The 24,953-nt window shown below is 48.8% G+C and overlaps 5 non-coding genes across 5 annotated transcripts; 1 reads left to right on the plus strand and 4 right to left on the minus strand.

The window, feature by feature from the left end:
• The first annotated feature begins 4,471 nt into the window (after nt 1-4,471).
• On the plus strand, nt 4,472-4,543 carry TRNAC-GCA (transfer RNA cysteine (anticodon GCA)). The gene has a single exon. It is a non-coding gene; the product is annotated as a tRNA-Cys (tRNA).
• A 6,867-nt stretch (nt 4,544-11,410) lies between these two features.
• TRNAC-GCA (transfer RNA cysteine (anticodon GCA)) lies at nt 11,411-11,482 on the minus strand. Its single transcript has one exon. It is a non-coding gene; the product is annotated as a tRNA-Cys (tRNA).
• Nucleotides 11,483-19,324: 7,842 nt separating this feature from the next.
• Nucleotides 19,325-19,396, minus strand: TRNAC-GCA (transfer RNA cysteine (anticodon GCA)). Its single transcript has one exon. It is a non-coding gene; the product is annotated as a tRNA-Cys (tRNA).
• A 1,393-nt stretch (nt 19,397-20,789) lies between these two features.
• TRNAC-GCA (transfer RNA cysteine (anticodon GCA)) lies at nt 20,790-20,861 on the minus strand. Its single transcript has one exon. It is a non-coding gene; the product is annotated as a tRNA-Cys (tRNA).
• A 954-nt stretch (nt 20,862-21,815) lies between these two features.
• TRNAC-GCA (transfer RNA cysteine (anticodon GCA)) lies at nt 21,816-21,887 on the minus strand. Its single transcript has one exon. It is a non-coding gene; the product is annotated as a tRNA-Cys (tRNA).
• Nucleotides 21,888-24,953: the final 3,066 nt, after the last annotated feature.

Genomic DNA, 24,953 nt, shown 5'->3' on the forward strand with positions numbered 1-24,953 from the left:
CAAGTTAGTCCTTCAGCCCAGGACCGAGGGAATTGTAAGAGGTGGGCTGTAGACGGACAGAGAGTGGACAGGGCGCAGAGGTAAGAGAATGTGGCCATGGTAGCATGGTGACAGATGGCACTGGCACAGTCCTGCTAGGTGGGCTGACAGCCCATAACTAATAACTCGACTCTGCATTAAAGTTCAGAATTGAAACACACTTATTTGACAAAACCGAATAAAGCATTTGATTGACAACCTAGAGGTCCCTGATTCCAATTCAGATGTGTTCTTCTTCCCTTTCAACCTTTGAACCCTCTTTCCATCTTTTGAGGATCCCCAATTATGTGAGCCCTGGTGGAAGAAATGGCTCTGCTTGCAGCTGCAGAATTAAAGGCTTTTTCTCCCTTCTCCTTCCCCCCCCCCACCCCCGCACTTCTGGCCAAATAGGTGCTCCTGACTCACACTACACTTAGACCGAGTGACACAAATTCCAGGGTTGGCAGAGTTCAGGCATCACCCAGCATCTCCCTAACGGGTGCGCGAGAGCCTAACTGGCTGAGTCCCCTTGGATCGCCCCTGCCTCGCAAACCTGCAAGCCCCAACCTTCCCTTCAGTGCTTTGGGCTCCCTGCCACCTGGACAGTGATTGTCTCATCTTTTCCAGTAGGCAGAACCAGCTTCTGTTTCTGTAACAATATGCCTAAGCTGATACAACATTTGGAGTCGGTTGCAGGCAAAAGACCTTAAAGAAAGTGGGGTGGATGTAGAATTGCTTTTCTGTTCTACTCGGGTTTGAAGTGGAACTCCAGTGAATCCTTCAGGGCTGAAAATCTGAGAACCAATGGGCTCTTAGTGGCAAATGAGCTGATTGATCGATCACATAGATTCAATTGACCAATGGATTGGAGGCAGCTTATCCATCTGGTAGGCATTTAAAGGCTGTTTATGGCTGACGTCTATTCTGATTGGTCAGTGTCCGTGCTGCAGCAATGGCTAAATATTTTGAGTATCACCCCGTCTTGGAATAAAGTTCCCACTGCAGGACAAAACCTTCAGGGACCAGCAGGTTATAGAACAGGATGAAGGGACAAGCCAAGGTGGACGGTCTAGGGAAGCGCAACGTCATACAATGGAAAGCTCAAAAGTCTATCTTCTCTTCTCCTGACACAGACAGACGTGGCAGACTTCCTGACCACTGCGCTAAAAACTCAGCTCGTGCTGCTGAATGACTGAGATCCGAAACACAAAGACAAGATCGTCCAATTGCGATCCTAGTTGGGTTCACAGTTTCACCCGCCTCTTGGATAGTTGCCACTTCACTGAAGCTTCATGGGAAGTCAGGGCACCTCCTCAAATTCCACAGGCAAGTTTCTACATCTGGCTTTCACCTTAGCCCTTATTGGGGCTTTTCCCATTCCCCAGGTAATGGTGCCAGGGAGGACAAAATACTCGGGCACAAAGGATCTCCCCAAATGGTCAGGTAGCACAAGGGGCATGGTTACTCCTTGCCAAGTTTCACCTACATGTATGTATGTTTTTATACTGTTTTTATATTTTATAATCCTCAAAGCTTTTCTCTAATATTTAACTTGTGTGCACCTGTACACGCACACGAACACACACACACACACGCACGCACACACACGCACACACACATGCACACTTTGATATCTCCCATTTGAATATATGTGATGGCTTAAACTTTCTGCTTTTTATTCAATAATGAGTTGAGCTTTGTAATAAGAGAAACAGCCCTGTTTCTTAGTCAAGGGCATATTTAGCAGATGCCTCAGCAAAAGATAAAGAACAGGAAAGCGCTGAACTCCTAAAGTCCCTTTCTCTCATACGTCCAGATGTGACAACAACTATTTCCTTGGTCAAGCACAACGGCCATTCCTATATATTTGCTGATGCAAATGTCTCAATAAAAACTGGTGTTGTGGACATGTAGGAATTGTTTTGGCTTCCCAACATCCAACTCCCGTCCTAATAATATCCCAATTTTCCTTGGATGCAGGCTGGTAAAACTGGAATCTAGGGCCCTCTATACCTAGGAGGTAGGCATGCCCTGATACTAGCTGTCTCATGTAGATGCTGTCGTTGGGATTCCGGCCATGGACAAGAGACAAAGCGCTCAGAGTGGCTGGTTCTAGATCGTGCAGAGGGACTTCCCTGCCCACACTGGCCTCTTGCCTTTCCCAAGCCTTATCTTCTGCTTCCTAGCAATTCTGTGATGTATTTCCAATCAGTTCCTTTCTAAAATTAAAAAAGGCAGTTTGCTGAAAAATACCAACTGATACAATGGCCTTCACTTTCTTCTTGCTTTCTAGAAATTAGAATGTGGCATGATGACATACTTGGACTGGCCCAGTGAATGAGGGACAGAAGCTTTGTAAGAAAAATCCATCTGATTCTACAGAAATGCAAAAACTCTCCCAAATAATAAAACCACTGGAGCCACCAAAATGATCTTGAATCTGGTGTCCCCGCACTCTGAGACCACCAGCCTGTGCACTGGGTCCTTAGTGCAACATTATCAGGAAGGGAACAGGTGGGATCAGGGCCGTTGGGACCCGTCTCCACTGACCCATTTCTAATCTTGATGGAATCAGTCTCTTTTCAGATAAAAGCATCTCTTGTTTAAGGGATACAGACAATTGGAATCGTTGCTTTTTTTTTTTAAGCAAAACTAACGTGTGTGGAGAAAGCAACTAGATCATTTCAGAGATAATATGTTTATAATTTATATATCCCTTTCTTACAAAGATGAAACTCTTTTTCTGTGATGTTTTTAACATTAAAAGGAATTGATTACTTTTTCATGCCAATAAAAAAAAGCTTTTAGGACACCTTTTTAGTGGCTGCAGAGGGTTCTTCCATATGGCTGCTGCGACTACAACAGACTCAGCCAACCACCTCTCCAGTTTCTGACTTGCACTGTGCGGACAAATCTACAATGGGTCTGTTTTTCACCTAGTTTTGCCTCCACGTGTGATGCCCATTTGGGTGATTGTCCTTTCTATGCATTCTTGGGGTCTCTGTGGTCTTTTGGCCCCACAGGGGTAACTTCCAGGGGAAACATCCACAGAGGAAGAGATCCCTGGTCACAGTCCAGGAGATAGTAGAGGCCTGAGTTTGGTGCTCAAATAGCCAGAACTTGTATCTGGTCTCAAGTCCTCCAGCTGTGCTGAGCTGATGGTGGGGAGTGGGGAGCTAGCATGGCGTCATGACCTCCTGGTGAGGCAACTTCCTTTAAACCCAAGGAGTAAGGGATGAGAAGAGCGGGGGGAGCAGAGGAAGCAACGTGAGAACCCCATTGTGCCGAGGGTGAGAGTCAGAGTGGGACTAGGGGGAGTGGGGCTGGTGAAGTAAAACCTGAGTGGGAGGGAAGGAACGAGGGAAGATTCCTGCTCTAAGCGATGATTCGTGCCCCCCACGGAGACTGAGGAGGTGGCAGTGCTGTGGGCAGAGAAGATTTCTAGAAGTCTCTGGAAAAGGACAGAATAAGTTCAGAGTCAGACAGAGGTCTGTCTGGATGAGGTGAGTCAGTCAGTTCCCCCTAGTTCCCTAGAGACGAGAAGTTACAGTGCACGATGGCTCACAGGTGACATGGGGCCCATCAGCAACGCCCAAACCGATAAGGGGGCAGAGTTCGGGGGCAGAGCATCTGACCACCTATCAGGTAGTCCCTGGTTCACGTCTATGTGTCACCTGTTGGCCCTTCCTCTTGTTCTGACCACATGTTTGCAATCACCCTGTCCTGTGTCTGTGCTCCGATGACCATAAATCTCTCAGTCCCACTTCACTGACATTCCATGCATTACACCCTCTTCAGGTTACATCTTCCATCCGACACATGGAAGGGTGCAACGAGCAGAATAAGGGGACAAAAGAAGACGGAGGAAGGGGGTAGTTCATCTCCTGCCCAGTCTAGTGCAAAGAGGCCTTTCATCATAAATGTGGATTCCAGTGCTAACTTGGTCATTAAACCAAGCGTGTTTTGTTTGAGCACGATTTTAATTACTGACGTTTTTTTCCCAGATCTATACCATGCAGGCCACAAAGTAAACTGATAGCTCCAAAATCATCAGGAGCTTGTTAGAAGCTCCAGTTGTCCCTCATCCCCTTCCCAGAGAGTCTGGTTTAGGGGTTCCCAGGTGGGGCCCAAGCCCTCCCCGACCCTACCTCCCTGACCCTAACCTCAGAGGGTCTGTGGAGCAGCTAGTCCTGAGTCCTGCTCTTCCAGATGAGTCCAGAGGATGTTCTAGCCGCAAACCTCAATGTTTTCAAGGCCAGTGCCTACAGCTAGGGGCTGTGGGGTGGAAGAACGCTGGTTCCAAGTAGAGGTAAGAGGCAGGGGTGGGCATAGCATGTGGGGCATGCTTACAGGGGTGTAGGACGGCAGAGCTCTGCCAAGAACACATTGCAAGCTGGAGACGGTCAGGGTGTGGCTGTGCATTAGAATGCTTATTAGACACCTAGGAACAAGTGGGGGTATAGCTTAGGGGTAGAGCATTTGACTGCAGATCAAGAGGTCCCTGGTTCAAATCCAGGTGCCCCCTATTATGCCTGCTTTTACCCCCCATAACAGCTGTTGTGCCCCCAACCCCTCGGTTTCACTTCCTGTGCTGTGCTGGTCAGGCCCTCTGGTGGCTGCAGGTGGGTATTTGTGTTACTCTTTGCCCAGCACCTGAACCCCAACCCAAAATAGTGAGTCTTGGTAGAAAGCCCAGCTCTGCAACCTGCTATACCAAACAGATGTGCCAAATACGGCAAACCGCCCCCCCCCCAACTGCTGGCCAAGGGCCCGGCTCAGACCTTCCAGAGTGAGCTTCATTCCAGGATCTAGAGCTCTGGCCCCTCGGCAGAGCGGGTGGTTCGTCCAGCGCCCCCTGTGGGCTTCAGTGCCTCCTGCCCCACATGCTACTCTTGTGGCTCTGGCTGTGACTGGGGCCACTGGGGTCCCTTGAAGCCTGACTCTCCCACCCTCCCTGCAGGGCCATGGGCTCCTGCCAGCCTGCCGGCGACCATCTAGTCTGTTTCCCTCAGACAGAGGCACATTCTGGGTTTGCACCTGTGCGTGACTAGTACAGGAACTGGTACCCAGAGTAATTTGCAAGCAAGAGATCCTCAGAGAAATGCAGACGTGGGGGGATCGGGGGTTAACTGCCAGACCTCGTTGTATTGAAGGCGGGAAAAGTCCAGCTGGTCCCTCCTGGTTAGGAAGCTAGTGGACCAGGGTTAACAGACGCAAAACAGCTGAATGCATTGCGGCCTGTAGTCAGCTGAAATGAAGTGCCGAGGGAGAGCAAGAGCCCTGGGGGCTGATTCTAACACCCCGGGAATGACTAGCTCAGAGGTCCAGCTTCTACATCCAGTCCTCAGAAGGACACACGGGGCTTCCGACGACCGTGCCGAGAAAATCTGCCCAAGGCACCACGTGGCAGAGCCGAACACCAGAGGCAAACTTTGATCCAGCAGTTGCTAACTTCCCTGAAAATCGGAGCCTCCTTGGGTCTCTTGGGTGAACGTTGGGGCATTTATCAGGGAAGAACAGTCCTCCCAAAATTGTAAAGGGGATCTATGAGAGGATATGGAGAACTCAATCCCAACTCCAAAGGCCACCAATCCCCATGGATTTCCTCTTACATCTGGACTGATGGAACAGCTCGCAGAGGGCCCAGCACCCCTGCCCCGTCCACCGAATGCAGAAGCTGTCCACTCACTGTGGAAACTGCAAACACCCAGGGGGCTTCCCTGCCCCTCAGCATCTTTGTGCTACAGGTTCAGAATCCGCACAGCCTGTGGCTCCAGGAGGAAACAGTGTGGGGTCCCCTGCAGGAGAGAGGGGGGTGTGGTCTGACTGTCCCAGGCAGTGGCTCAGCCAGCAAAGTGAAGGTCCCTGTGCCAGTTCAGAAGGCTTCTGGGCTTTGGTACCCCAAACAGGCAGCCTTAAACCCCATCCCTGCCCCTCCAGATGTGCAGAGCCCCAGACATGAGGCCTTTCGAGGCAGATGGGGCTGCTTACCAGGAGGTCAGCCTCCTGGCCAAATGCCTCCCCCAGGCTCAGCCCCAGGATTCGGCCTTGGGATGAAGAAGGGAAAAAGGAAGCAACATCCAGCCAGTGGTGGAACAGGTGAAGCTGGGGGAGAGGAGAGCAGGGGTTAGGACAAAGTAGCCCAGGAAAGGTGGGGTGAAGAGGGAAGGTGGGGGGGAAGGAAGAAAGCGTACCAGTGAGAGACAGAAGGAGGGGAGGGACTGGGCAGGGCAGAGGGGGCTTCAGGGCACTCAAATGAGAGGTCAGCGGAAAAGGGGAGGGAGATTATGGCCAGGAGAGGGTGAGTCAGCCAGGACATGGGGCCGGCAGGAATTAACAGAAACTACTGGGTCCTGGGGGGGGGGGTCCCTCCGTGGGGGAGGCCACAGTCATGAAATGGTGTCAATTAGGAAACAATGTGAAAGTGAGCTCTGGCTCAGGGGAAAAGATCTGACTGCAGGTCAGGAGGGCCACGGTTCAAATTCCCAGGCCACTGGGAGTTCGTCTCATTTAGTACTGGATGTGGGGTGGGCATCACTCGGGTCATTGTTTAGAAGGCCTATCTCATCCAGCCCAGGGCGGCCTCGGCTATGGGAGGGGGAAGCAGCTGAAGGCAGTGGGCCCCGTCGCGTCTTGTCCCAGGTTAGGGAAGTGCAAGGATCCCAAGTCCAGCCAGGTGGGATCTGGCCCCAACCCTGTGATTAATCAGGTGTGTGTGCTTGGGCACATCTCCTAATTACGGCCTCTTTTCAAGCCTGTAACACGGGGCACCAAACTAAATTGGCGGTTTCCAGTTCTGACTTTCCACTGGGATCATCCCATGAGCTTGTTAAAAATAGAGTCCCTTGGCCCCACGCCCAGCTATGCTGCTGCAGGCGGTCTGACCTGGAGCCCGTGAGCTGTATTTCCATGAAAGCACACTCCACGGCCCTTACCATCTCACAAGCCAGGTGCTGTGACGGGCATCCAGCTGGGGACCCGTGGCCTTAGAGAAGTCCAGAGCCCTCCACCCACACAGCCCTGCTCTGACACTGCCGTCCTTGGCCGTGGACGGCTGGCATGGCAGAGGATGGTGCAGGGGCAAGAATGCCCTCGACTGCAGCACAGCAGGGCTCGTGGACTGACTGGACATGGGGCGTATGTCAGTGTCTGAAGGAGTTCTGGAATGAGAGGCAGAGGCCAGAAGTCTTCCTGTCAGAGTGAGGTGAGCTTTTAAGGACAGATGCTCCTCCCCTATTCTTGTTCTTACTGATTTTTGGAATGCGACGCCAGCTTCCTGCTCTTCCCCAGGGCGTGGATCTTCGAGTAGGGAGCAAGGCCCCAGGGGGAGCTCTACAACTCAGTCCAGCCTCAGTCTGGCTTGCAGCCGGCATGCTGGGCTCCAAGACGCCAGCTTCCTGCTCTTCCCCAGGGCGTGGATCTTCGACAACTCAGTCCAGCCTCAGTCTGGCTTGCAGCCGGCATGCTGGGCTCCAAGACGCCAGCTTCCTGCTCTTCCCCAGGGCGTGGATCTTCGAGTAGGGAGCAAGGCCCCAGGGGGAGCTCTACAACTCAGTCCAGCCTCAGTCTGGCTTGCAGCCGGCATGCTGGGCTCCAAACACTGAGCCGCTCCCCTACTGCTGGGCTCCTGCTGGCTCAGCTACTCCTGTAAAACAGGGAGCCCACTTGTGATTAAAAACTGATTAAGAAAGGGGGCACCCGGATTTGAACCGGGGACCTCTTGACTGCAGTCAAATGCTCTGCCCCTGAGCTATACCCCCTGACCAGGGAAGTTAGTGTAGGTAACACCTTTTACCTGTGTTGCTACATCAGGCTTCAGCTCTGCTGGTTGGAAGGTCCTGGCCGGCTCTGCTTCTCCCGGCTCTGGCCTCCCTCCCACAGGAGCCCAGCCCTTCCTCTTCCTGTGTCCTGGGTCTCTACTATATGCACCTGGCTGACGACACCCCTGGGCGCCTTGTTGACCTTCACAGGTGGCCAGAGCTTTAAAATCATCCAGATGTCTCTCTTCAGCCATAACGGTTGTCGAGCACTCACTGCAGGTCAGGGACACGGGGATGGTGACATAACCGTGACCAGGTGACAGGCCTTCCCTGTGCTGAGAGACGGTTCAGAGCCCATGTCCAAGGGCTCAGTTACGCAGAAGAACGTCCATAAGGGGCGCCTGGGTGGCTCAGTCCGTTAAGTGTCGGCCTTCAGCTCGGATCATGACCCGGGGGTCCTGGGATCAGAATCCCTGCTTTGGGGGGAAGGGTGCCTCTCCCTCTGCCCCTACCCCCCACCTGCTCGTGCTCGCGCATGCGCACTCTCTCTCCCTGTCTCAGATAAATAAATAAAATCTTCAAAAAAAAAAAAAAGGAACATCCATGATAATCCGTCAAGTGAAAAGGCAGGTGACAAAACAGTGTCTGAACGAAATTGTAGATGATCTCAGCTTTTTTTCTGTGCTTCTATTTACCTTTCAAGTTTTCCATGTTGAGCTTGTGGCCTTTGTAAAAAAAATTTTTTTAATTAAAAAACAAAGTTTACTTAGGAAAAATTATACTCGAGGAGCGTTCCAGTCCTGGGAAGTTATCCCTCGGAAGTACTCATGTGAATGCACAAAGACACGGGTATGTGGGGACTCGTTGTGTTAGCAATAAACTGGAAACTACCTAACTCTCCACTGACAGGGATGAGATTATGACATGGTGCTGTCATCGGATGGGATATGATAGGACAGAAAAAGATAACATAGGTCCAGAGTACGAGCACGGAAAGGCTCTCAAACAATATCACTAAGGGCAAAAAGCAAACTGCGTGGCATGAGGATGATGTGAACTCATTCGGACTTTTAAACAGATACCAGGTATATATATTATTATACAATCCGGGGCGCCTGGATGGCTCAGTCGGTTAAGCATCTGCCTTCAGCTCAGGTCATGATCCCCGGGTCCTGGGATGGAGCCCCTCGTGGGGCCCCCTGCTCAGTGGGGAGCCTGCTTCTCCCTCTCCCTCTACCCCTCCCCCCTGCTCATGCTCTATCTCTGTCTCTCTCTCAAATAAATAAATAAAATCTTTTTAAAAAGATTATACACACATATAAAGGTATTTATGTATAAACATATATTAAATTTTTATATATATAAAAAAATTTTTTGAGAGAGAGAGGTGGGGAGGGGCAGAGGGAGAGGGAGAGAGGGAATCTCAAGCCAACGCCATGCTGAGCACGGAGCCTGACCCAGGGCTCTTGATTCCCCCACCCAGAGATCACGACCTGAGATGAAACCAAGTCGGATGCCCAACCAATTGCGCCGCCCAGGCGCCCCTAAAAATATATATTTAAATATAAATTTTTATATTTATTTATATGTTATATATCATATATGACACATCTATAAAATATACATATCATCTTCTATGGGAGAAAATAAACCAAAGAGCTACTGCCAACGAGGGGATGGGGGATTCTTTTATTTTCCAATTTACACACATAATAACCCAAATGTGTACACACTCCAGCCTTCCAGGTACTGAGTAGTTAAAAATAGCTGAGAGAAAGCATCACGAATATTCTTTCCTTTCCTGCCTCTGCAGCTGCACACGTCCTGATTCCTCCCTCTTCCCTAGACCCCAGTCATCCCCAAACCCCAAGCCCCTCCTGGTCTGCCCTTCCCCCACCACCTCTGTCCCGTGCTGGTTGAAGGCATTTGTCATTTCTGCTGGTTTTCTGCCCCCTCCCCTCCAGTGCTGTCACTGCTTTCACAGGCCGGGCGTCCACTGTCCAGCTAGGATGCACAATGTCCTCGGTTGGTCTGAGGGCAAAGGGCCAGCCCACTGTCCTCTCCGGACTCCAGCACCGCCCAGCCCCTCAGCCACACACCACCCTCCTCCACACCTGACCTCTCAGCCTCCCCAGAGGCGTCTCGGACTCAAGGCTCTGGTGCCAACGGTACCTGGAGGACACACCCGATGGGCATACAGACCCCCGTGAGGGGAATGCTCGCCTCCCAGGTCAGCGGAGACTCACAATAAAGTCAAAGGGTGACATTTCTAAAGGTAGAGAAAGGTTTTCATATTCACACTTGGAGCAAGACGATCGCAGAAGGGACGGGCCCCAGCTCGGCGATGGAAATCATACACGCGGCCTCATATACACAGGCTCTGTCCATAAGAGGGAGATGGCTAAATCAGGGGGCAGGGGGCACTAGGGGCCCTGGGGAAGGGCAAGAAACAGGCAGCTCCCGCTCAATTCCAGTGGGCCCCACAGGGAAGAGGAGGAAATGGACGGAGGCTGCCACCAGAGAGGTCATTTTCGATATCAGAAGGTGTCGTGGGAGGGCAGGGACAGGAAAGGGACAAGCCACCTGGCTCTCTGCCAAAGTTCCAAGTGTTTATGAACCTGGAAAAACAAGCACTAAGTCAGAAATTCTAGTCTCTCGCTAACAAAAAGGAGTCAGCTTCAGTGAAAGGCAAACTCCAAAGCACATCCCTGAAGATAAAAGAAGTTTTGTTTTTTCAGGCACTCACGTTGTCTGCTGATAACAGAACTCAGGAGAGAGAATATTTGCAACCCGGGGTGTCAGGCAGACAGCTCTGGGCCAGCTTACCGAGTTAGGCCAAGTCTGACCGCGCTGTTTCTCTGCTGCCTTTTCCCACTGTCCGGCGTAAGGGGACTGAGGCTTTCTTGCTGTCAAATAATTTATTATGAGAATCTGTTTTAGCCCCTCGAAAGTGTAGATTTCTGTTGATCGGAGCCTGGGGGTGGCGAAATGCATTTTTGGGAGTTGGGAGAAAGGTCATAAAAGATGATTGGTGTAAGGCGTGATAGAAATCACGACTTGCACTCGTGACTCCCACGCCGAATCGCGGAACTCACAATGAATTCTGAGATAGTCTACCAACCTGCTCAGCGGCTCGTTCTCCAAACCACAGAAAGTCATTAACTCTTTAGTTTTGAGACGGGGGATATAATTCACCGGTCCCTTAAGCAGAAGTTTACTTGTAAAGCTTGAGTAAGACATACGATTGTCTTTAATAGTTCCTCATTGTGCCCGTGAACATGTGGAGAGGGACCCACCCTCCAAGCCGCAGCTCCCAGCCCCTTGGCTTGGAAAGAGAAGATCCCTTCCACCGCGTTCACAGAATGCCTGAATTGAGAAGGGGGAGCATTGAGGACACGAAGGCAAGGACAATGACTGTTCCTGGAAGATACTGTTAACGTCGGGTCACTGATGATGCCCACTTAGGGGTGAATCGGAGGAGACCCGGAACACAGGGAGCTGGGCAGACAGAGCAACTATGGTAATAAGCGTCACCGTTTGATGGTTTCGGGGAGAAAACAACTTTACATTGATGTCTATTAAGGAAGAGGAAGTTTTAAAAAATGCAGCATCAATTTAAATTAGGACTAAATAGGGGGCACCCAGATTTGAACTGGGGACCTCTTGATCTGCAGTCAAATGCTCTACCCCTGAGCTATACCCCCTTCCGCTATGGTGTGACTTAATTAATATCCTTCATCTGTGCAGCCACAGCCGGACTGCCTATAAAGTGATGAGTAACCCCTTTGGCAGGACCTCTCTCGGGAACCGCGGGGCCTGCTGCAGTGAAAACTCGCCAACATGCTGCATAACAAGCAGCCCCCCTCAAAAGCCCTGCAGCCCGTGCCCTCCTGGCTTACAGCCCCCGGGTGCAGGCAGCAGCCTGGAGAAGTTTCGACACTGGCCGGCAGAATGGCCTGCGGAGGCAGACCCCTGTGCCCGTCCTGGTGAGTACCGGAAAACCAGAAACTTGACATGACAGCGTGTCCAAACCGACGTCATGAGGGCCTGACCCTCACCACCCTCGTGGGCTGACGTTCGGTTCAGGGTACTCTCCACCAAACCACAGGCTAGGACACAAGACGATCCTCCCAGCAGCCACTTCTTCGGTTAATATAGACCGAGGAGGATCCCCTCCAAGAAGTCGTCAGCAGTAGGTGGTGACGGAGATTTAGGAATCCCCAAAAGTATGAATTTGAGGACCAAGAAATGTTACTAGAAAAGATCCCCCTTTGACCCGGAGGCATTCTGATCTGTGGGCGGTGCCCGATCCCATCTAGAAGATACACTTACTTTCATTAGCGCTCCGCATCTCCAGCCGTGCCAAGTTCCTGCTCCCACTGCTGTCACGGGAGCTGGCGAACTTTCTCTTCTGCAAACCGTCTCTCCCCACTACTGGCATTTCCCTCCCCACCAGCCTTTCCCTTGGAGGCCTGGCGATCTCCTCAGAAGCCTACTCGAAGCTTCTCTTCTCCCCTCCCGGCCAGGAGGCTGCAGAAACGCTCATCTCTACACTGATTTCTACCGTAATACTAAAGTCCTCAGGCGTTCTTGTTTCTGCCAAAGGGGGTGGACTGCCAGGTCAAATGGAAGGATTCATGAGGCTGCAAGAGCACAGAACTCCCCAGAGGCCAGAGACTGGGTGCCAGCAAGAGCCCCGGAAGTAAGGATTAGGGTGGCCTGCAGTGTCAGTAGTACAAGCGTGAGGGGGCCGTTCCGGGGATGGAGCCTCAGGTCCCACACATGGTGGGCAATCAGAAACTAGACTGGTTTGCTTAAAGACAGCACTTAGGAAGGGCTAAGCTCTTAAGGAGCAAGGGATTCGAAGACAAGAAAGAGAAAAGCAACCCCAAGCACCCACAGCCCCTGGCCGGCTGACTTGCTTGGGCCCTGAGCGGGCACGTCTTCATCTGGTCTGAAAAGCTACAGGGAGTTATTTTCATTCTCGCTGGACTCGGGTGGATGGTGCCCCAGGTTCCTAGTCTAATGAAAATCCTCCCTGAAGGAAGGCACCAGGAAACAAGCTTCCTAGAACTCCCACGGGCGGGTTTTAACAAATCTAAGTGTGTGAGAAGCAGGGCAGCACGGAGGCCCGAGGCACGGAGTCCGGAGACGGAGAGCCTGATCCAAGTCCTGCCGCAGCCGTGAGACCTCGGCCGGTTACTTCCCTCTCTAGGCCTCGCTGCATGGGCTATAAAATGGTAATAACATATACCTGATGAACTGGTCTGTAGATTAAATGAGTTAATCCACGTAAAACACTTGAACCAGGACTGGCACATAGGAAGTTCCATGTCACTGTTTGCCGAACAAATTTAAAAACGCACGAGGAAACTAGTTGACATTCGTGAGAGTTGACGGAACAGGAAACATCGGAACTGGACCTGCAATGACTCCACCTTTGAAAGTATTTGAATAAATCAAAGAGGATCTTAAAAGAGAGAAATGAAATCTAAACTGAGGAGCAAAAGGCTCAGACATGGTCACATATATTGGAAAAACCAATCAAGACATTCTTGAAATGTAATTAACTTGGTTTTACTTCCTATTAAAGTGTAACTTGCACAAAGCACACAAATCTTAAATGTACAGCCCACTGAATGTTGACATATACACACACCCAAAACCACCGCCCAAATCAAGACACAGAAAATCCCTAGCACCTCATAGGGTTCCCCTACCCCCCTTCCCCACTGCCCCCCTCTCCCCAAAGATAACCACCATTCTGTCGCCATGGATTAGTTTTGCCTGTTCTTGGATTTATTCTTTTGAGTCTATGTCTTTCACCCAACCTCAGGTTTCTAAGATTAGTGCGTGTTTGGCCACTATAACAGTACTGTGTTCTTTTTTTATTCCTGTTTAGCATTCCATTGTAGGACTACCTCATGATTTATTTATCTATGCTACTGCTGATGGACATTCTAGCTGTTTCCAGCAGGGAGCTCTTAAGAGAAAGGCTGGTATGAAGCTTCTTAGATGTACATGTGCACTTTAAGTATATAGCTTGGAATAGATTTGCTGAATAAGAGAGCATTCATATTTTCAACTCTAACTGATAATGGCAGACAGTTTTCTGAAGTGGACCTATCCAATTGCACTACTACCGGCGGCGTGAGAGAGTTACTACGGCTCTACATCCACACAATGCTCAGTACCTTCAGTCTTCTCCACTCTAACCATCCTGGTGAGAATCTAGTGGCATCTTCTTGTGGCTTCAATTGCATCTCCCCAAAGACTAATGACATTTGAGCATCTTCTCACATCCCGGTTGATCATTTGGGTGTCTACTTTTGTGAAGGGCCTGTTCAAATCTCTTGTTCATTTTTCTATAGGGTTGTCTGTATTCTTCTTATTGTTTTGCCCAAGTTCTTTATATGTTTTGGATACAAACCCTTCATCGGTTATATGTATCCATGTATATCATGTATTTACAAGGAAGTTTGGAGGACCACGTAAGAGTCAAAGTTTTGGTGAAGGAAATGCCTTTGTTGGAAGACAAGAGAGTGAAGAGCTTTGCCGTTCATTGGATAGGAAGTTGGTATATTGGCACCTCTATCAGTTAAAATCTTGGATTTTGGGGTGTCTGGGTAGCACAGTCGTTAAGCGTCTGCCTTCGGCTCAGGGTGTGATCCTGGCGTTCTGGGACCGAGTCCTACATCGGGCTCCTCCACTGGGAGCCTGCTCCTTCCTCTCCCACTCCCCTGCTGTGTTCCCTCTCTCGCTGGCTCTCTGTCAAATAAATAAAACAAAATCTTTAAAAAAAAAATCTTGGATTTTTCCACTGACCCAGCTCAGTCCTGCTAAATTCACTCACTCACTCTGTGTAAGTTGTATTGTCCCAGGAAGTTTTCCATGCCATCTGAATATTATATTTTATTGGCACAAAGTCATTCCTAATATAATCCCATGATCTTTTTAATGTCTTTGGAAAGTGTAATAATGTATCCTTTCAAATATCTCTTATGTTGGTTATTAGTGGTTTCTCTTTTTCCTTTATCAGTCTTGTCTGGGTGATCATTTTCATTATTTGTTTTAAAGGGCAACTTTTGCTTCATTGGCCCTATTTCTTATATATTTGTTTTCTATTTAATTAATTAATGCTTTCATTAATTTGTCTTTATTACTTTATTTTTCCTTTGGCTTTACTTTCAATATTTTTCATTTTTTTAATTTTTAATTTTTTAGAGAGGGTGGGGCGGGTGCAGAGGGAGAGTGAGAGAGAATCCCAAGCAGACTCCATGCCTACCCAGCATGTGAGTCCGACATAGGGCTGGATCTCACGACCCTGAGATCACGACCTGAGCCGAAATCAGGAGTCAGTCGCTCAACCAACTGAGCCACTCAGGCGCCCCTTTACTGTCCCTTTTATATTTTTGGGGGGATAGATGAAGAATTAGTTAATTTTCACCTTGTCTTTTCATAATGCTGTGGGTGCAGGAAGGTGTTAAATTGCCCTATGCACACTGCTATGGCTGCAACTGACAAGCTTCAATATCTGGTATGTTCATAATTGTGTAGTTCAAATATTTTCTAACTTTTAACTCAATTGAAATTTCCCTTTTGGCCCCTGGATTATTTAGAAGTATAGTTTTTAATTTCTAAGAAGATGGGGATTTTCTAATTATTTGTTAGGTTTTCCCGTTATTTATTGTTACTTGAATTTTAATTTAATTTGGCCAGAATACATACTCATTGTGATTGAAATACTTTGGAATTTCTTAAGACTTGCTTTACACTCAGAATACGGTCAATTTGTGTGAATGTTCCATGAGCAATTGGGGGGAAAATGCATGTTCTTTAATCGCTGAGTGTAAGGTTCTTTATGTGTTAATTAGGTCCTGTTTGTTAATCATGTTGTTCAGATCTTTTGTATCTTTCTGATATTATCTCTGCTCATCCTATCAATTCACAAAAGAGGGTTTCAAAGATCTCTCCCACGACTAGAAAGTTGTTCATTTCTCCTTTTAATCTGTTATTTTTTGCTTCATATGTTTTGAGGCTTTGTTTTCAGGTGCATCAAATTTAGAACTGTGGTACCTAACTGGTGAATTGAACTTTTTATCAATACAAAATGACCATCTTTATCTCTTATAATGATTTTTTTTAAAGATTTTATTTATTTATTCGTTCAACAGAGATAGAGACAGCCAGCAAGAGAGGGAACTCAAGCAGGGGGAGTGGGAGAGGAAGAAGCAGGCTCATAGCGGAAGAGCCTGATGTGGGGCTCGATCCCAGGACGCCGGGATCACGCCCTGAGCCGAAGGCAGACGCTTAACCGCTGTGCCACCCAGGCGCCCCTCTTATAATGATTTTTGCCTCAAAAACTATTTGTCTGGTATTAATATAGCTACATGATATATAGTTGTCATAGTTACATCTTTCTGTCCTTTTATTTTTCAGATATTTATATCCTTATATTTTCTACCTATCTCTTGTGAACCTCCTATAGTTGTTTTTTTTATCCAGTTACATTCTTTGTCTTTTTATTGTAGTATTTTATACATTTATATTTAATGTTAATACTGACAACATTTTGGTTTAAATTGTCTATCTTCTTTGTCCTTCAAGTTTTAGGTTCTTTTGCTCTCTTTTACTGTCTTCTTTTGGCAACTATAGGAAGAGACCCCGGGAGTTGAGAGATGAGATCCCTGCACCGTGGAATGTAACTGGTAAAAATCCGCAAGAGTCCATGGAGCTAACAGATTTCTTTTTTTTTTTTTAAGATTTTATTTATTTATTTGACAGAGATAGAGACAGCCAGCGAGAGAGGGAACACAAGCAGGGGGAGTGGGAGAGGAAGAAGCAGGCTCCTAGCAGAGGAGCCTGATGTGGGGCTTGATCCCATAACGCCAGGATCACACCTGAGCCGAAGGCAGACGCTTATCCGCTGTGCCACCCAGGCGCCCCCTAACAGATTTCTCTTGCTGATAGGATCACACAAAAGATGGTGAGTGTGGGGCTGACAGACCCTGGAATCAAAGTGTAAGCAAGGGAACCAGCAACCTTGTCTGCTATTGAGAGTGACCTAGACTCCTTGGATTGGCACTTGCCTAGAATAAAAAGCAAGGAGCTAGAGAATAAAATCATTAGCACTTCTCCTGTGCTGACCTGGGTGGGGACAAGTGTCTCTAGGGGACAGCAATTTTCTCACTCTCCACCAAAGGTGGACTCACAGAGGTGCAGAACCCGATCACAGCTCCAATAAAGCTACACCCCTTTCCCACAGCAGACCCTCTGACTCCTTTGTTTCGATTACAGGCTCATCAGGGACATGCTCCCCTCCCCCACTACTATGCCCTCATTCCAGCACAAGACGCTACCCCTTCTTAACACACAGGACAGAAGAAGCCAGACCACAGTTCTTTGCTTTCCCGCCACACCTCAGAGACCCCTCTCTTCACCTCTCCTTTCCCATTCTTCTCAAAGAGAACACGCCCTTCCTCCCTTCCAAGTAAACCACTCCATCCGTACTCTGGTCCCCACGACAGAACTGACTCAGTTCTTTCTTCATCTTGTTCTTTCCCCTGACCAAAAGCCTGCTCTGATCTCTAGCCTAAATTAGATTAGGCTTCTCACCTTCCCTGTACCTACTCTGTGTTGCTCTTTCTGGACAAATGTAGTCCTCAGTATCCAACTCTACGTTCTCACACTATTCCTCGTCCCATACACCTCATCTGTCACCAAGTCCTGTATATTTTATCCGGAAAGCTTCTCTGGAATTCCTTTTCTCCTCTGCTCTGCTTCCTTACTCCATCTGTGTCACTGGGCAAGTTCTTTAACTCTGTTAGCTTCAGTTTCCTCGTCTCAAATGGGGATGAGTTTCTTGTGACAAATACAGTGAACTTCAGATAAACTGCCTGGCATGGTACTAGCACATAGTAGGTGCTCAAAAAATAATACCGCTTAAGGAAGGGTCTTTTGGCAAACTTGGTCATGTAGGCATTCTCTGTAATGTCTCCTAAATGATGTCCTGAAATGAAGAGACTGGCCTTGCTGCTGCTTTGCAATCTGTAGGACTCCCTGGGACCCACAGAACAAAGTCTGAATTCTGAAACCTCCCTTACAAACACACTCTCCTCTGTTGAACGTCCACGTCTGACTTTAGGTCACAGTCATGTACCCTCTATCCTGTCCCCTGCATAGTCATCGTGCACACACACACACACACACACACACACACACTTCCAACCTCCTCCAGGTGCACACACACACCCCTGCATGCATGATCACACACACACGTGCACCCACTCTGCACACACAGGTACTTACAAATGTGCACCATGCATACATTTTAGACCCAGAAAGCACTCCAACACATGGCATCTTTGTTTCTTTGTGCGTGTGTTTCCCACGCACGGCCTGATATTCACCGTCCAGACCCACCTGACCTCACCATCTCTGTAGAGCCCTCACCGAGTCAGCCCGGAGTGGCCAGGCTCCTTTCTAGCAAATCATTCTTCCCCACAAGAAGGAAAGCCTCTGAAAAGAGGGAGGAAAGAAAACGTCTGGCTAGATTTCACTCACCTCTGGACCCCCAGGCCTGGCCTCTTGCTTGGCACAAGAAGCATTTGAGGAATTTAACGAAGCGGGGCCGATTGCTCTCTGGGGTTTTGTCCAGCCCCGGGGGAGAGAGAGAGATGGGGGAGGGGAGGCTGCAGGGCTGCTGCCAGAGGGCTCCCAGGTGTCCCAGGGGGACCCAGGGGCAGGGGGAGTACGCAGCAGAAAGACAGATGCATTTTCAGTGGGCAGGCTGCCTGCTGCCTACAGGTCAACCCTGCTTATTCAGGAGGACAAAATCACCGGTGTGGCTTCAACGTAGAAAAGGCACTTGTTGGGAAGACACACTCATTCCTCTGTGCAGTGACAGGACACTTAATAGCTTAGATCTAGTACACTAGACAGGGGACTGAGAGGTCTCTGGATCACATCTCCATGCCCACTACTCTCTCGCCATTCTATTCATCGAACTGCTGTTAAATGTCAAGACCCTTCTCCCTCAGTAAGTGGGTGAGCGGTGACCAGGAACCTTCTGGACGGAGGCAAGGTTCTAGCTCTGAGTCTTTGTCTGACTCAGGAGCTCACAGCCTTTTCAACACCAGGCAACTTTTCTCCCAATTCCATGGGTCTCCAAGGTGGCCAGGGGAATCTGTTTGAGACATCAAACTTTACTCCCACTAGCTAGTAGACTCAGAAGGCCTGCAGAAGATAGCCAAGTACTTGACCTTGGAAATAGGAGAAAGAGTGGCAAAAAGAGAAGAAGAGGATCATTGGATGTGTGTTATAGGTTGACTGGCTGTGTGTGAGGCTCAGAGGAGGTAGCATGGCCTTGTACTGCAGCTGTGTGAGAAGCCAAGACCTCCCTCACCTGGTCTCTCCTCAAACACACCAGGCCCTGAGAGTCCTAAGTGACAGGAACCTAAGCCTCTGCAGGAACCCTGCAGACCGGAATGCAGGATGCCATAGCCCATTGTAATCCTATTGCAATGAAAACCCTTGGCACATAAATAAGGGGGCACCTGGATTTGAACCAGGGACCTCTTGATCTGCAGTCAAATGCTCTACCCCTGAGCTATACCCCCAGGTTGCAGATACTGCATAATTAATACTTCTCATCTGTTTGGTAACACTCAGCACTGCAAAAGGAAATCATGGCCCCCTTCCAGGACTGACTTTCTGGAAGTTGCCAGACCTGATTCATGGTAAGACATCCTCCCTCAGCCCTGTGGCTTCCCATCCTTCCCTCAGTCCCTGGTGAGGTCATTAGCAAGGAAAAGAGGAGAGAGCTGCCTGAAAAACCCCCAACCCATTGCCTTTTTGATTTAGCCCAAGACCTGGCCAACATGTCACCAAAGACAGGTTCAGATTTTTTCCTTGGTTTTCACCAGGCACCAAAAGATTACCCTTTCTCCATCAAAACTGCAGACCTAGCCTCCCTGGCCACTTTGATTCAAGGGGAGCAGGCAAGCTCAGGTGTAACCACACTGCCATTCAACATGCTTCCGCTCCCTTAATGTTTCCAGGAAGCTGTAGAGGGTGGCCTCTATCTTTCACTGGCCCTGGAGTCCACAGACAGAAATGGGCTGCTGTTTCGAATGCTATGAGCTCAACAGAGATTCAGGGCTTTTATTACATAATTTGGGCCTATAGGAACAATTCTTTAGAGACTGGAAAGAAATTCAAGTAGCATAAGAAGCCCCGTGGACCCCCTCCTAGCCGGGAATCAGCTTGTACCAATCATAGCATCTCTGCCACAGGGAACAGAGACAAGCACCCCCTCGCCACTGCTGGCCTGGTTCTATGAACTTCTCCAGAGGATACTGGTCCTAGAGTTTCATATCCACTGGAAAGAGTAACTCAACATCCACTAAGACCAAAATCATTGCCTTCAGCAGACATTCTCCAAAATAATACAATAATGCAAGGACTCACAAGCCACCATCTGTTCATTTACCTGAGGGCAGATTTGCAGCTAATAATAAAAACTGACATCTGTGTACTAGGTATTGTTCTACATGCTTTAAATTCTCTCTCTCTCTCTCTCTCTCTCTCTCTCTCTCACACACACACACACACACACACACACACACACACACACACACACTCTATGAGGCGGTACTATTATTATCCCCCATTTTATAGACACAAAATCTGAGGCACAAGGGAGATTGAGCAACTTATCTGAGGTGACACTCCCTACCTCCCCCCAGTGACCCTTAGAATCAAACCAGACTTCCCACCGGAAGTTTTGAGGTCTTCCTATTGTTGCTAGATGTATGCAAGGAAAACTTGTGTTCACAACTCTGAAGTTTGGCAAAGTGCTTGACACCCACCAATAGTTGGTGTTCAGTGATTCAGTGAGTGTAACTGGACCATCTGTGCACAGCCTCCTGGCCCCTTTCTTCTTAACTGGGAGCCTAAAGGAAGAGGGACTGGGAGGCAGGGGGAAGGACTATCCAAACTTGCACATAAATAAGGGGGCACCTGGATTTGAACCAGGGACCTCTTGATCTGCAGTCAAATGCTCTACCCCTGAGCTATACCCCCAGGCTGCAGATACTGCATAATTAATACTTCTCATCTGTTTGGTAACACTCAGCACTGCAAAAGGAAATCATGGCCCCCTTCCGGGGCTGACTTTCTGGAAGTTGTGAGACCTGGTTCATGGTAAGACATCCTCCCTCAGCCCTGTGGCTTCCCAGACCTCAGTCCCTAGTGGGGTCATTAGCAAGGAAAAGAGGAGATAAACCACCTGAAGAACTCCCAACCCATCTCCCATTGCCTTTTTGATTTAGCCCAAGACCTGGTCAACTGTCTCCAAAATTACCCACCCCATCGGGGCTCCCAGCCCTTCACTTTTCTCCCTTCAGTGAAGACAGAAATGGACTCTAATTCAGACAGTGTTGCAGAGCGCCAGTAGTTGGGGAGCAACACTTGTCTGTCTCTCTTGTTAGAGTAGCTAAGCCAGACTTTAGACCCAGAAGGTTGAAGAAAGTACGTGAGTGAGCTCTGGTGTGGGAAAAAACAGATCCCCAGAGGGAAGTGTCTATCCTACATGGAGAGAACCTGGGTGCTACGATTTGTCTCTGTAGGTCTCTCCATAACTCCACTGTGCCAAACTGGTTTTGGTAGGAAGGAGGGGTGAGGGTGATGATTTAAGGTTACCATTTACTCTCTGATCCTGGAAGTCTGTTGTATCTACTCCGGTCTGCCCTGGAAAAGGCCAGCAGAATTCCCAGCATACATCCCTGTCTTCTCTTTGAAGACCCAATAAGAGTTGAAGAAATTAGGTATATACAGAAAGGGGGGAAAGCTAGATTCCAAGAGGAAGAGGGATACCTAGAGCATTGGTCTAGGCAAACATACAAGGGGCAATCCACCCAGATTGCCATTGTGCAAGGGCTGACCTGTGGCTTCTGATTTTAGGAAGGATCATAATTAGTATGAATGAAAGGAAATTGGAATATGGGCAACAGCTGTGAAGAGGAAAACCAATAGGGAAGGGGGCACCTGGATTTGAACCAGGGACCTCTTGATCTGCAGTCAAATGCTCTACCCCTGAGCTATACCCCCCTGCTTGGCATGGAAGTCTAATAAGCACCTTTCACCTTCATAGTCACACCCAGAACTCCTATAACACATTGGGAGTTTCTACATGTCTCTAGAGAGCTGATAAAAACCAGCAATTTATTCCTCCATAAACTCACCCCAGAGAGGTCCTCGCCCAGTCCCCAGAGCCCCCAGCCTCACCCCACCGCACGCCTGCATCTTCCGCTGTTCAGTCTGTGCTGACAGCAGCAGCCCGAAGGAGCATTGACTTTAACTACTGGAAGGGCTTTTAAGATTCACTTGTCTGTGTTTCTCTTATTTTACACCACAGAACAGCAGCTTGAAGAGATCCTGCCTGACCTCTTTGGAGACACATGCAGTACTTACATCTGAAGATGTCTCTCCAGTATGTGCGTCTATTCATCAAACCTGCAGGGTGGTGTTGGGGGCAGCTGGGGGGGGGGGTTAGTGAGATTTCCAGTCCCTGACCTGGATCAAGGAGTTGTCCTCGAACCACCATGGAGACATGGAGACATGAGAACTACGCAGAGCTTCTGGATTCCAGCCAGGGAACTTCTGAGCTACAGTGAAAAGCTCTACCCTGAGCTACACCTCTACCCACAGAACATGGATGCTTTTAATATTGTGTTTTGTGTTTTTATTGAAGGATCTTGTGCAGTTATTTTTAAAAGTCAAACATTGTTTTTAAAGCTTATCACAAAAAAACTCAATCCTTTGTGTCTCCCTCCTGCCACCCACAGGCAACCACCCTCTACCATTTCGTCTGTTTCTTTTAGTCTATTTGCTGCCACGATTTCAAGTAATATAAATATGCCATAATATACAATATCTAACTTAATCAAGTTTAGACATCAACTGTCTTACTTTTATGATGAAGATTATAACTTATGTGCCTCCTTCCCCTCTCAGTTCCGTATTATAACTGCATCTCGGCTTTTGGTTAAGTAATTTTCTATGTTTCTATGTTTAATATTTTCATTATTAGTTAATAGTGTTCACAGTGCTAAGTGGAACTAAGAATTCTGGTAAAACTTTTTGTTTTTCCTGAAGTTAGTATTAACCTCATGTTTCAATTGCTTAGTTTTCTTTGAATATCTAAGGTTTCCCACAAACTTTAATCACTCCCTAGCTACCAGAAGAGCCAAAATGAACTCTGAGGAAGCAGTTCTAGCTTCTCCATCCCCAGTCCCTCCTGGCTGATGTGGATGTCAGGGATGAGGAGGGCCTGCTAGAGACCAGGCTGGGGACTGGGGCGGGGGACGGGGGGGGGGGCTAGGAGGCTGCCTAACAATGGAACAGACCTGCTGGTGAGCGGGGAGGCACACTGAGAACAAAGGAAAACTAACAGAACAAGACGCTGGGGCTCAACTTCCAGAAGAAGAGTGCGGATCAAGAGGTCTGTTTCAATTCCAAGTGCCCTTCATGTAGTCTGGCTTAACATCCACACAGATGGTTCTGAACTTCTCATTACTTTGCACCTGCTAGGTCCTGAATCTGTAAAGTCTACAAATAAAAACCACATGGGTTGGAACCTTGACAAAGCCCACTTCAGCCTCAGAAGGATGAGCTCCTCATGGCAAACTCCCCTCCTCTCCCTCCTGGCCCCACTCACAGGCCCTCATCCCAAACCATCTCTCGTTGTAAAGTCCTGATGAATGCAACTTCCCAGAGACTCCTGGCTTACCTTGAAAAGACACGTTTATGTCTTGGGTCCTCAGGAAATAATGTTGATTAAATAGTACCACCCAGTGCTCCCCTGGAGGAGAAAGGGCAGAGTGGTCTGGGGTGCAATGCAGTGTCTTTCCGACCAGAGTGGAGTGACCTGACCTCAGTGAGAGATGAAAATTGATGCAGAGAACAGAGGGGTAAAAGAAAAGTCTGGAGGGCTGAGAAAGGATGGAGGGTTTCAGTGGACTAAAACCAATTTCCGAGCACTGAATATAAAGCCCTCCCACCTCTGTCCCCTGCTCCCCTTGGAGCTTCAACCCGCTCCCTCCGCTTTTTGTCCCCAGGCACTCAGGACACCTCTGGGGGCACTTTATGTCCCACCTTTGCTTGCGTTCTTTCTCCTGTCCTGATTGCCCCTGCCTGCATCTCTGCAAGAGCCAAGGAGGCTTCCTGGAGGAGGCACCAGCTTCCTTCCACACTCTTCAAAACATGCAAAGAAACTGCCTTATGTCTTACAACATAATGGTATTTGTCCCTTAGGCTAATATTTTATGTGAGTAAGCAGATTGTAGCCACAATGATATTATTATTGACTATTATTATTTCTTTGTTTGGTGGGCGGGGAGGGGGAAACCTGCCAGGGATTATGCATGACTGGCTTTAGATTTTTGCTTTTAGTTGTTGCCTTTGAGTCTATGGAGAGGTCAAATAGGGTGAGAGGTTTCCTGGTGTCCTGAATAAGAATTTCAAGTGGAATAAAACAGAGCAGTAAATTGACACATTGTAGTCTGATACAGCTTGCAGGAATGGCTGGGTGAGAAGCACCCCCTGCCATGTGACCATGACGTGGGCATATTGACCTGAAATGTGAACTCCCTTGAGGGACAACTGGTCCACCACCTAGATGCTGGCACAGAGTATAACTGAGCGCTAATTAGAATAGAGCTGAAACCACTGCTTTTCCAGTCTGCCTCCGAGATTCCACCGGCCAGCATTAACGAACTCCCTGGTCACCTTATTCATCTTCCTGAGAAAGCATGTTGCAGTGTACTCACCCTCGTGGGCCCTGCCTGTCTCTGCTGCTCAGATGGAAAGCAGACGTCCCACAGTGCATTCCCGGGGTCCCTGTATGAATGCAGGGGGCAGAGAAGTAGCCCCAGGGTGGCGCACGGCCTCACGAGCAAAGTGGCTCACAGCCCCTTGTCCGTAAAAGCCAGCTCCTGGCAGTCAGCATGCTCCCTGAAGGGCCCCCTGGCCGCCCTTCCTTTAGGCCCTCTGCTCTGGGCGCTCCCTGCAGAGGCAGCTCAGGGCAGAGCGGCTGGAGCCCCAGGGGTCTGCTGTGGACACAGCCCACTGCTCAGTAGGGATCAGTGCCTGCGAGAGGAGCCAAAGTTCCATTCT

Source organism: Ursus americanus, chromosome 3, assembly GCF_024610735.1.
Source record: "Ursus americanus isolate L20-20 chromosome 3, mUrsAme1.1.p, whole genome shotgun sequence".
Lineage (NCBI taxonomy): Eukaryota > Metazoa > Chordata > Mammalia > Carnivora > Ursidae > Ursus > Ursus americanus.